Source organism: Rhinatrema bivittatum, chromosome 4 (genome assembly GCF_901001135.1).
Source record: "Rhinatrema bivittatum chromosome 4, aRhiBiv1.1, whole genome shotgun sequence".
In the NCBI taxonomy this organism is placed as follows: Eukaryota; Metazoa; Chordata; class Amphibia; order Gymnophiona; family Rhinatrematidae; genus Rhinatrema; species Rhinatrema bivittatum.
This window is the reverse complement of record NC_042618.1, coordinates 483,480,961-483,491,983: the sequence shown is the minus strand read 5'-3', so window position 1 is coordinate 483,491,983 and position 11,023 is coordinate 483,480,961. Positions and strand designations below refer to the sequence as shown.

At 48.5% G+C, this 11,023-nt stretch overlaps 1 protein-coding gene across 4 annotated transcripts in view; it reads left to right on the top strand.

Moving 5' to 3' along the window:
• Positions 1 to 1,623: 1,623 nt before the first annotated feature.
• Positions 1,624 to 11,023, top strand: part of EPS8 (epidermal growth factor receptor pathway substrate 8) — a 226,652-nt gene continuing 217,252 nt past the window's right edge. For 2 of the 4 annotated variants that reach the window (XM_029597370.1, XM_029597372.1), the window contains exon 1: positions 1,629 to 1,892. The gene's annotated coding sequence lies outside the window, so the exon portion shown is untranslated. Of the gene's footprint in view, positions 1,893 to 11,023 lie in introns of all 4 variants that reach the window. The other 2 variants (XM_029597373.1, XM_029597369.1) reach the window with 2 other exon arrangements.

Here is an 11,023-nt window from a genome sequence, read left to right as displayed (position 1 = left end):
CCCCCCCCCGAGCTGGTGAGAGAGGTGAGGAGTGGCTGATGCGCCCCCCCCCGAGCTGGTGAGAGAGGTGAGGAGTGGCTGATGCGCCCCCCCCCCCCCGTGCTGGTGATGAGGTGAGGAGTGGCTGATGCGTCCCCCCCCCGTGCTGGTGATAGAGTGAGGAGTGGCGATGCGGCCCCCCCCCTGCTGGTGAGAGAGGGGAGTGGCTGATGCGGCCCCCCCCCGTGCTGGTGATAGAGGTGAGAGTGGCTGATGCGCCCCCTCCCGTGCTGGTGATAGAGGTGAGGAGTGGCTGATGCGCCCCCCCCCGTGCTGGTGAGAGGGTGAGGAGTGGCTGATGCGGCCCCCCCCCGTGCTGGTGATAGAGGTGAGGAGTGGCTGATGCGCCCCCCCTCCCGTGCTGGTGAGAGAGGTGAGGAGTGGCTGATGCGCCCCCCCCTCCCGTGCTGGTGAGAGAGGTGAGGAGTGGCTGATGCACCCCCCTCCCGTGCTGGTGAGAGAGGTGAGGAGTGGCTGATGCCCCCCCGTGCTGGTGAGAGAGGTGAGGAGTCGGCTGATGCGCCCCCCCCTCCCGTGCTGGTGAAGAGGTGAGGAGTGGCTGATGCTCCCCCCCCGAGCTGGTGAGAGAGGTGAGGAGCGGCTGATGCGCCCCCCCTCCCGTGCTGGTGATAGAGGTGAGGAGCGGCTGATGCGCCCCCCTCCCGTGCGGTGAAGAGGTGAGGAGTGGCTGATGCGCTCCCCCCCCAGCTGGTGAGAGAGGTGAGGAGTGGCTGATGCGCCCCCCCCCCTCTCTGGTGATAGAGGTGAGAGCGGCTGATGCGTCCCCCCCTAGCTGGTGAGAGAGGTGAGGAGTGGCTGATGCGCCCCCCCCTCCCGTGCTGGTGATAGAGGTGAGGAGTGGCTGATGCGTCCCCCAACCCCCCGAGCTGGTGAGAGAGGTGAGGAGCGGCTGATGCGCCCCCCCTCCCGTGCTGGTGAGAGAGGTGAGGAGCGGCTGATGCGTCCCCCCCTCCCGTGCTGGTGAGAGAGGTGAGGAGTGGCTGATGCCCCCCCCGAGCAGGTGATAGAGGTGAGGAGGGCCTTTTCCCCTCCCCTCACCCCCGCATGCACTGCTCCTGGTGTTGGTTATTTCTCCCAACTCCTAACTGTGCAGCTTGGCCACCTGCAGGAGATCATTTCTATCGCTCAGGTCTCTCTCATCACGTTTTACCCGGCCCTCCCTTTTCTGTTACTCTTCCCCTAACCCTTGTTTCTCTGTTTTCTCTGGCCAGGCTGACGTTCTGCTTTCCACCACCTCTGCTGGTAAGTTATTCCTTTCTCCCTGCACTTTTATTGTCCGTAAAAACGTTTCAGTGCTCTCCTCCTCCCCCGGCTGTGCCTGCCACGAGGTCATTCTCTTCCCAGGGATTGTGCATGGGTGCCCTCCCCCAGCTCTCTGCAGCGAGGAGGGCCAAGGTTGGCCAGGGCAGGGAGCTGGTTTGCTTCTGGTGCGGGGGCTGTGCTTGCTCTCCCCCCCCCCCCCCCCCCCCCCCCCGTGTAATAACCGCGCTGAATCCGCTGCTGGATGTGAGCAGACAATGACAGGCAGGTAGGAATGAGGAGGGGTGAAGGGTCACCTTTGGGCTGCATAGGGCGGGGTGCCCTCTGTGCCAGGCCCCACCTGTACAGCCTCCTCTCTCAGCCTGCCCTCTGCCCGTTTCACTAACAACTTAGGAGATGGAGGTAGGACTTGCAGCCCTTGGACTGGACTTTGCCCTGTTCCTGTGAGCTGAGACCGGTCCCGGTGACACATTCGGTGCACTGACCCGGGACTGGCGGATGCTTTTCAGCGGCTCAGCCCCAGCGCTGAGTGTCCGCTCCGCAGCCGCTGCTCTCTCGCTGATCCTGCAGAGGTGAGTGCTGGGGTAAATGTTCTTCTGCTGGATTTGTGAGGGACGCACGCAGAGAGAGGCTGCTGGCAGCTTCCAGGTTAACAGATTTATGGAGTCGTAAGCTTTGGAGGAGGAAAGTCACCTTGGTCAGACGCAGTTAATGATTTCTTGTGCCTGTGCACGGATCCAGGGCTGTGGATCCCCATTTACGGTAGCAGCTGGTACTGTCCCTTTTTATTAATCTTATGGGTCATACCAAAATAAATTGAGGAAGAGCTTTACGGTCACTCGGTCAGACAGATCCTGCTGCTCCATCCGAGGGTTTCTGCATTCCTCCTCTGGCGACTGGTCAGCCACGTCCAGGCGGATTGCATTCAGAGGGCTCGCAGTCTGTCTGTAGCAGAGGTAATGGAGGGTGCTGTGACTTGCACGAGGGGCAGCAGTGGGATTTCGTTGGTTCTCACGAGGGCTGTGAGCCCTGCAGGGCAGGCCTGTGACGGGAGGAGATGTGAGTGCTGGTGACGTTCAGGGCAGAGATTACAAGTCACTTGCTGAAGCTTATGTAGTATCCATGGCAGGTAAGCCCTGCAGGTATTTCCTGGGGGGGGGGGCTGCTGCACTCTTCCTGGCACTTTCTAAGGGGTAGTGAAGCACGTGTCTCTTTTTTTAATTACATCTTTATTAAATTTCTTATTTGCAATAAGATAAGATTCAGTTGTTGTAAAGCAGTAATCACAGATGATAATAGTATTACAAAATAAAAAATACAACTTATATGCTCTATAATTTGGGGCGTTCTAGGAAAATCATACTACAATAACGAGAATAAACTGCACCTTTCCCACAGCTTCTTCCTTACAACAATTCACAAACCCTGGACTTCTGGACCTTTCCCTGCACTCTTATGGAGAATAAAAGCTTCCAAGTGTAAACGATCAGTAAGCACAAATGTATTTGAGTTGAAAGCTGAGGTCCCAGGGCTAGAACCTTATTTTTTAAAGAGAGAAAATGTCTCCTATGCACCTGTGTAGGTCCGGCGACATCAGGGAATATTTGTATCCTTTGCCCGCAAAAGGAGAGAGCCTTATTTTTCAAGTCTCTATAAAAGAGCAGTTCTTTATCTCGCTCTGTGTGAAAATAAACTGTTAAAATAGCTCTATTGCTTATTACATGTACTGATTCTTCTAGAAATGGTGATAGATCAGCCTCCTATTCTAGAAAGCCCTGGCCTATCTGTTCTGATCCTTTCCTCTTAGGCAAATATCATATTTTAGAAATATCAGGTACCTCAGCTTGTGATATTTCTAATATTTTTGAGCATTTCAGATGCTGACAACATTCTAGTACATGGGAAATTAATTAAGCGCAGATTTTTAAGTCTAGCCAAACTTTCTAAAGCCTCAAATCTGGTTGTGTAATGGCATATATCAAGGATAGTCTGCTGACTCGGCATTGAGCAGCAATGGAATCTGTAAATTCAAAGCAGATGTTAATTTTTCCAACTCTTGTAATTTCTTTTCATGAACAAGAATACTGGATTTAGTCTCAGTCATAAAAACTTTAAACTGAGAAATAGATTGAGTCACATCATTGTTCAATTTCATAAATAATTTCCATAACTCAGCAAGTATAACTCCGGCAGGATCTTTACCTATATCTATAGGTGATGCCTTATATTTATCTGAGCCCACAGTATCAACAGGCTCACTAAGTCCATCCCTCCTACTATACCTGACTCTGATGCAGCCTCCAAATGTGAAGAACTTGCTACCTACTTCCAGAGCAAAATAACAAACCTCCTCTCCAGATTCCCCACCTACCCTGCACCCTCCCAGCCCACAATGACTGCCCTCGACTATACTTCTCCCAAAGAAGTAGAAACCATCCTCAAACTCAAACTGCCTCCCACCCAGTGACACCATCCCCCCTAAAGCACTATTGGTCGTCCCTAACTCCATAGCCCAAGCCAATACAGACATCATTAACTGCTCACTCTCCCATGGGACTGTCCCTGACATACTCAAACATGCGGTAGTCAAACCTCTCCTCAAGAAACCCTCCCTAGACCCGAAAGACCCCTCCAATTTCCACCCTATCTCAAACCTCCCATTTATTGCCAAGCTTATCGAAAGAGTTGTTAATACACAAATCATGGACTATCTTGAAAACCACTCTATCCTCCACGTTTCGCAATTTGGCTTTCGGAAACATTTCAACACTGAATCGCTACTTCTTACCCTATCTGACCACCTCCTGAGAGGAATGGATCAAGGTCACAGCTACCTTCTCGCCCTCCTTGACATCTCCGCGGCTTTCGACACCATCTGCCATAATCACCTCCTTACCCGTCTAGAAAGCACTGGCATCTCAGGCCTAACCCTTGCCTGGTTCAAATCCTACCTCTCGAACAGAAAGTTATCTGTTAAAATTGGTAATGCCTTATCCGCCCCCCATCCCCTACAACAAGGAACCCCACAAGGTTCATCACTCTCATCCACCCTTTTCAACATCTACCTCACCCCACTCTGCCAGCTTCTCTCTGAACTCAAGCTAAAAGTTCTATCTATATGCAGGTGATGTCCAGATCATCATACCTATTCACAACTCTATCTCTGATGCCCTGAGGCACTGGGAAAACTGCGGCCATCAACTCTCTACTCACCAACCTCCACCTCGCACTCAACAACAACAAAACTGAACTTCTACTTATTTTCCCCCCACCCGTCTAATGATCCCAATCTCAACATCACCACAGCCCAATCCTTCGTAAGGGACCTTGGAGTTCTCCTTGACCAACAACTCAGCATGAAACGTCAGTTCCATACTTAAAGATGGTTTCTTCAAACTCAATGTCCTAAAAAAAACTTAAACCACTACTCTACACCCAAGACTTCCGCACAGTGATCCAAGCCACTATCTCCTCTAAATTGGACTACTGTAACTCACTCTTCCTAGGGCTCCCCTACTCCACGATAAAACCCCTACAAATGTTACAAAATGCGACTGCTAGAACATAAGAACATGCCATACTGGGTCAGACCAAGGGTTCGTCAAGCCCAGCATCCTGTTTACAACAGTGGCCAATCCAGGCTATAAGAACCTGGCAAGTACCCAAAAACTAAGTCTATTCCATGTAACCATTGCTAGTAATAGCAGTGGCTATTTTCTAAGTCAACTTAATTAATAGCAGGTAATGGACTTCTCCTCCAAGAACTTATCCAATCCTTTTTTAAACACAGCTATACTAACTGCACTAACCACGTCCTCTGGCAACAAATTCCAGAGTTTAATTGTGCGTTTGAGTGAAAGAACTTTCGCCGATTAGTTTTAAATGTGCCACATGCTAACTTCATGGAGTGCCCCCTACTCATTCTACTATCCGAAAGAGTAAATAACCGATTCACATCTACCCGTTCTAGACCTCTCATGATTTTAAACACCTCTATCATATCCCCCCTCAGCCGTCTCTTCTCCAAGCTGAAAAGTCCTAACCTCTTTAGTCTTTCCTCATAGGGGAGCTGTTCCATTCCCCTTATTTTGGTAGCCCTTCTCTGTACCTTCTTCATCGCAATTATATCTTTTTTGAGATGCGGCGACCAGAATTGTACACAGTATTCAAGGTGCGGTCTCACATGGAGCGATACAAAGTCATTATGACATTTTCCGTTTTATTCATCATTCCTTTTCTAATAATTCCCAACATTCTGTTTGCTTTTTTGACTGCCGCAGCACACTGTACAGACTATTTCAATGTATTATCCACTATGATGCCTAGATCTCTTTCTTGGGTTGTAGCACCTAATATGGAACCCAACATTGTGTAATTATAGCCTGGGTTATTTTTCCCTATATGCATCACCTTGCACTTATCCACATTAAATTTCATCTGCCATTTGGATGCCCAATTTTCCAGCCTCACAAGGTCTTCCTGCAATTTATCACAATCTGCTTGTGATTTAACTACTCTGAACAATTTTGTATCATCTGCAAATTTGATTACCTCATCTCAAACACCCGTAAATCTGAACACATCACCCCTATCCTTAAAGACTTACACTGGCTCCCTATCCCTTCCCGAATTCACTACAAAACCCTGACCATTGTACATAAATCCATTCACGCTCACATTCCAACTGGGCTAGACTCCTTTTAAGACTCATCAGTCTACCCGGCCCACCAGAAGTGCCAACAAAGGCACTCTACTAGTACCCTCCCTTAAAACAGCTCTCCTCCACACGCGACCGTGCCCTCTCAATTGCTGGCCCTTCACTCTGGAGCTCCCTCCCTCCAAACTTACGCCTTGAACCGTGCACCATCAAATTTAAAAGGAAGTTAAGAACATGGTTATTTAAACAAGCCTATCCGGATTAGCCCTCCCCTCCCTCCTACGATGCTACACTATCTCCCATATAGACTATCCTGTTTTCCTTATATTAAGGAGCTCTATGTTCGCTTGTTGTTAAGCTACATTTCTACGCTGCTCTTGTGTTATCCCCCTCCCAGTTCTTTCTCCCTGTTAATATGTACTTTCAAACCTGCTGTTCAAATGTGAACCGGTATGATGTCCCTACTAATACCGGTATATTCAAGTTTCTAAATAAATAAAAATAAACAGGCAAAGTCAAGTGACTGTTGAACTGGGCTTAAATCATCCCCCTCAATAGAGCTCGACAATTGGGGAAGATCCAACCTCTCAGTAGGTAATGAAGGAGGTCTGTCATGTACAGGATTACGGGAAACCCCAGCTGAGCAGCTTCCAGCGCAGTCACTGCTGCACAACTCACCAATCCAAGGAGATGGTTGGTCCATTGGGCCTCAAATAAGTGCTGGAGCAGGTGAAGATGTTTATTACTTTCGACTTTCTCTTCGTCCCCCATCAAGACAAAGTCGCGTGCTGATGGCTTGTGCCGTAGGCCTCGAGTTTTATTGAGGCAGATGTGGCCCTTCCAAACGACATCGGGAATGATGCGAACAGGCGTTCAGGAAGAGCGGCCCTGGATCTTCCAGAGGCTCCTTTTATAAAGCTGGAAAGCTTCCTGCTATGCCCGTCCTTCGGCTGAACGCAGAAACAGGACGCTCGCAGCTGGGATCAATGGAGAAAACAGCAAGGGCGCACCCTCTTGGCGATTCAGGAAGGTGGAAACTCTTCCAGTGTTAGGGGAAAATGCATGCAGTGGACACTGTGTGTGCGCTCTGCTGCCGGGTGTCCAGGCATTGTTCTTCTCGTGTGGCCTTGTCTGGAAGTTAAGGATTCGGACAGGATCAGTGGCAGAGGATGAGGCCTTGCGCTCCTGCCCTGCAACATTCTCTATGGGTGCCGGCCAGAGAGAGACCCAATCGGACCTCTGCATCCGCTCTGAAAGAATCGACTCTACCAGTCCCCCCGCTCTTCGGTTTTCTCTGATTTACCTCTGTGCCAGTGCCGTGTGGCTCCTGTTCCAGACCACTGCTTCCCGGCCTTTTTGTTAATGTTTAGAGGACGTCCTCGCGCATGTGACTTTTGCAGTAAGGATTCCTGAAGCGTTCACCCACGCCTGGCACATCTGGTTAGCTTTTAAGCAGAGGGGCTTGATCGGAGAGTTTGTTCTGCAGATGTGTTTAGTGACTGTCCTGATCAATTTCATCCTCTATGTCCCACTCTGGGACATTTTCAGAATTTTTTTAATGGCATGTTTAATCCTTCAAGTTTGATTAGGGCCTAAATAATTTCATGCCTGCTGTGGAGTTGGTGGCAGGGTATAGTTTTCCCAATATTAGGTCCTTGGTCTCTTCTGAAAGGCATGATTGGGAGCGTATCTCAGCTGTCCTGATGCCAAGAGTGAATTCCCTCTTGTGAAGAAGGGGGTGGCTCTGTTTGTCACTGCAGAGGGGATTAGTGACTCGTTCCTTCTCTTCTCTTGTCTTTAACACAAGATGGACCTGCCTTTTCCTGTCCCTGCTAGAATGCCTGAGGCACTGCCCTGAATGTTTGCAGATGCCTTGGCAGCTGTGCTTTCAACTTGGCCTCGTGCTAGGAATTTTTCGGATTCCTTGAGTAGCTGAAAAGACCGAACGCGCCCTGATACTGCAGATGGTGGGACTGGCTAATGGTGCACTTGGCCAGGCCCATCAGGGAGTGCACAGAATGACCTCGCCCTGTCACCTGTCTAACCGGTGCCCGTCTCCGTCCAGTGCTCTTCCTGTCTGGAGTTCTGTTTTGTTTATAATTGGGTCTTTTATTGCAAATAATGCGAGATGATTGTGAGATTGACGCTTGAAACAGGGGGGGAGAGGTGGTGTCGGATATAATAATGGACTGATTACAGAAGCATTTAAAGAACAGGTACAGAGTCCTTTGTGTCCTATTATGCAGTGTGCATTGCATGAGAGCTTGTTCTGTTCCTGTGCCCTTACCATTTCTCCTTAGGGTGAGGTGTGGTCGGTGCATTTCTATTACCCTCAGGGGCACTGGAGTCTCCAGAGCTACTCATGAGTGGAGCTGGTGAGGATCAGAACAGAACATGGACAAAGTCCTCAGCTAGAGAAAGGGAAAGATTTTACCACCATTTTCTCCTTTCCATAACCTTTTGCTATTAGAACTTGACTGGGTGGGTGGGCTGTGAAGGTTCACCGTTCTCTGTGGTGCTTGTCGGTCTGACTTCCAGCGAGAAGCTTCGGGATTAGCTCTGGAACCTTCCTTTGAGTGCCGGGCACCGTAGTACAGAGCGGAAGAGGTCATTCCCTTAGGTGAGATAAGAGGGACGGCCTTAGTGCTGGCTGGGTACCCTGCTGATCAGCAGACTTTGGCTGCCCAGTGAGGCACAGTATATTACAGTAAATAGGGAAAACAAGGACCGTTCCAAAAGGCAAAACAGAGCCGACACGTGAGGGGGCGATGCTAGACTTGGTGCTTTATATAGTGCTATGGTGAAAGTTCATTCAAAGACGAGGATCCTGGACTTCAGGAAAACGGTTACAATGGGGCAGTACCTGAAGGGGTCATTAACTGGGGAAAGTAGAAGGGCAAAACTAAAAGAAGATATCCTAAGGGAAACTAATCTCTTTGTTAGGAAAAAGAGACCATTATGGTTTTCTAAAGAAGAAATTGCAAAGGTAAAGGAGAAAAGGTTCGTGTTGATAAGTTACAAGAGATGGCAGAAAGAGGAGGACAGGCGACAATACCTGGGAAAGCAGCCAGGAGAGCACAGAAAGATTGTGGTAAAACAGATGTTAGTGATGGGAAGAGTTTACAGTCCCCCAAAAGTGGGACTGTAAACTTGGAGGTGAAGGGGAGGAACATGTGGAGGCTGAGGAGGAGAAAGCAGAATTGAGAAGAACTGTTCAAGATGGCCAAATCCCTTGCGAATACCCTACCAGGATCACTTGGTACTCCTTCAGTTCCTCCAAGTGGACTCCATTGTAATTTCTTTCAATCGTTTTATAGGCAAAGTTTCCACCCTTTCTGCTTTTTCAACCGTGCACGATTGGCTTCCGTCGTCCTTTGAGTTGGACTCCACTTGGAGTGAATTTGATTCATCTCTTAAATTAGGTCAGATCATTTCCAAACCAAGTCCTGCACACTGTTCTTTGAGGCCTGCCATCTGTCTGTGTTGAAAAGGATCAAAGACACTTTATTACCCTCCCTCCTACTGTTAGTCAATCTCTCTCTGACCTAAGGTGCTCTTCCCGACTCCATTAAACCTCTTCTAAAGAAAGCGACTTCGACCCGTCAGATGCCAATAATTTCAGACCATTTCTCTTCTCTTCCCACTTTCTGGGTAAATTAATAGAAAGCAGTGTTCTTATTCAATTGACCGATTTTTATTGAGACCAGTTTGGATTCAGAAAATCTTTAAGTGCCGAATTACTAATTTTGTCCATTTAGAAGAGGTTTAGACTCTGGTAACAGCTATTTTCTTGTTTCTTTGGACATAGACTGTGTCGAATGCTGCAGTTATCTTGCCATTCTTTTACATCGTCTACGTGAATATGACATCTCGGGTACCACTCAGGCACCACCGCTGTAGGGTGTGCATTGTTCAGATTTTTAAGCCTATCCCCAATACTTTAGAGTGCACCACTGCCCATGTTAGTAGCCCCCTCTGGAGCGACTCCATCCTGTTTATATCCGTATGAAGGTGGGGTCTCCAGAACTGTACTCAGTATTCCCAGTGAGGTCTCACCAGGGACCTATACAGGGGCAGTGTCACCTCCCTTTCTCTGCTGACCCTTCCTCTCCCTGTGCAGCCAAGCAGCTTTCTGGCTTTTACCATCGCTTTATCCTCCTGTTTGGCCTCCTTAAGATCATCAGATACAATCACCCCAGATCCCGCTCTTCCTTTGTCCTTAGAATAATTTCACCTCCAATTCTGTACCTTTCCCTTGGTTTCTTGCTTCCTAAATGCATTACTCTGCCTGTTTTAGCATTAATCTTAGCTGCCAGAGCTTAGACCATTCCTCGAGGTTCACTAGATCCCTCCTCATGTTTTCTACTCCTTCCTAGCTGTCTATCCTGTTAAAGATTTTAGTATCATCAGCAGAAGGACAAACATTTACAGAAGCCCTTCCATTATGTCGCTCACAAAAATGTTAAGAGCCGATCCCTGAGGCACTCCACTAGTAACATCCCCTCCTCAGAGTAAACTCCATTTACCAGTACCCATTGTCTCCTCCCAGTTTCTAACCCAGTTAGTCATTCTAGGATCCATACCAAGGGTGCACAATTTATTTATAAGTCTCCTGTGCAGAACATAAGAACATGCCATACTGGGTCAGACCAAGGGCCCATCAAGCCCAGCATCCTGTTTCCAACAGTGGCCAATCCAGGCCATAAGAACCTGGCAAGTACCAAAAACTAAGTCTATTCCATGTAACCATTGCTAATGGCAGTGGCTATTCTCTAAGTGAACTTAATAGCAGGGTAATGGACTTCTCCTCCAAGAACTTATCCAATCCTTTTTTAAACACAGCTACACTAACTGCACTAACCACATCCTCTGGCAACAAATTCCAGAGTTCAATTGTGCGTTGAGTAAAAAAGAACTTTCTTCCGATTAGTTTTAAATGTGCCCCATGCTAACTTCATGGAGTGCCCCCTAGTCTTTCTATTATCCGAAAGAGTAAATAACCGATTCACATCTACCCGTTCTAGACCTCTCATGATTTTAAACACC